Source organism: Galeopterus variegatus, unplaced genomic scaffold (genome assembly GCF_000696425.1).
Source record: "Galeopterus variegatus unplaced genomic scaffold, G_variegatus-3.0.2 Scaffold6364, whole genome shotgun sequence".
NCBI lineage: Eukaryota > Metazoa > Chordata > Mammalia > Dermoptera > Cynocephalidae > Galeopterus > Galeopterus variegatus.
The window spans coordinates 36,335-38,068 of NW_007732475.1; positions in this window are offsets into that span (position 1 = coordinate 36,335).

A 1,734-nucleotide genomic window follows, 5' to 3' on the forward strand; every position below is an offset into this window, starting at 1 on the left:
GGACACTGCTGAGTTGTCCCATTGTCACCTTGGCAAAGCTGGGGACCCACTGCCCAGAATCACCTTCCCTCCACGGTTGGGTTAGAAGGGAAGTGGTGGCTGTTACCCTCTGAAAGGCTGTCAAAGCCAGACATGGTGGCAGATGGAACAGATGCCAGCTAGTCCTCGCAGTTGCTCTGGTCCTCCCACCCTCATACCACCTGCTGGTTTCCACATTAACAGAGGAAATCGCCTGGCCACGGATCTACGAGGCAGTGTCCCAAACGCTTCTCCCCCAGTACCCGCTTTCCAAAGCTTGACTGCTAAAGATTCTGGTCGCATGTCAGATCAGACACCTCCCCAAAGAGTGCTGCACTAGCTGAAGTCAGCCTCCAGCCACTCTCTGTCCCATTACCCCAGTTTTCTTCATAGCACTTACCACTCTCCAAAGTTGTCTGTCCTCTTGTCTGTCCTTGCCCACTAAAAGATAAACCCCACAGAAAGAGGACCTTTACTTGCTCACTACTGTGCCCCCAGGTCTCTGGCTCACAGAGACGCTGGGTAACACCTGTCGATTGAGTGCACGTGCACATGGCGAGGGGCCAGGCAGCGATAGGAGGGAAACGATTAGATGCTCGCGCAGCGGGATGGACATCTGTAGAAAATACGGGGTTTGGAAAAAATACAGGAAACAGAACGAGACAGACGGAACAGTACTATTAATATAATGTTTAAAATGCACACGATTTGCTACTAATTCTAATGAATATGCAGATAACATGGATACGGAGGGGATGAGAACGGGAGTCAGCGGGGCAGGTGCTGCTTGCAAGACAGAGTGATACAAACAGCGGGGTGCAGCCAGCCCGAGTCTATGCCCTGAGCTTAAAATGACAGGGGATGGAGGGACGGTGCGATGTGATAAAACAAGAAAGCAGCTTCTCAGACAATCTTCCCAGCACGAGGTGGGGTCCCTGTCCCTCCACCCCACAAGCCTGGGTGGCCTGTGACAGCTTGTGCCAGAACTGGAGTGCGGTGACTCCAAGGTGCTTCACTGTGTTTCTGCAGCCTGGAGCGGCCACCTGCAGGTGCCCTGGCTACCCATCCTGACTGAGCCCCGCCACTGGGGTCTTCTCACCCGAGGCCACCGCATCACGGAGCAGAAAGAAGCCGTCCCGTGAGACCTGTCCACATTCCTGACCCCCAGAACCCACGGGCATCACAAACAGCTGTCGTTTGATGACACTGAGGGTGGGTGGTTTGTTGACAGCAACAGAGGGCTGGGACAGAGGACGCAGCAGGAGCAGCCTTCCCCGTGTGCCCTGCTGGGGGCAGGATGAACGGAACACATGACGGCCCCCACGCCGGAGTGGGATCGGGGCGGACCGCCGCCTTCTGCCGCTGTGGCATCCCTGCGTGCGCACGCGGCCCTCCCGGGAGGCCACCAGCTTGGCCCAGCCTCCTGTGGCCTGCAACAGCCTCTGACCTCGCCCCTCTGCTGCCCCAACCTCCTGGCAGCCACGTGCCCCCTTCCCAGCCTGGCCTCCGCCCCCGTCATCCCCACCCCACGCGTCCCTGGGCTCTAACGCTTCCCTTCTCTGATCACGTTTTGTCTGAGCCCAATCCCCTCTGACTGCACTGTTTCCAGGAGGCTTCCTCGGACCCCAACATCGGGCCGCCCCCTCCCTCGTCCCTCTCTCTTACCCGCGTCCCCCGCACCGCACCGGCCCCCGCCCCCGGCCGTCCGCGCGGCCC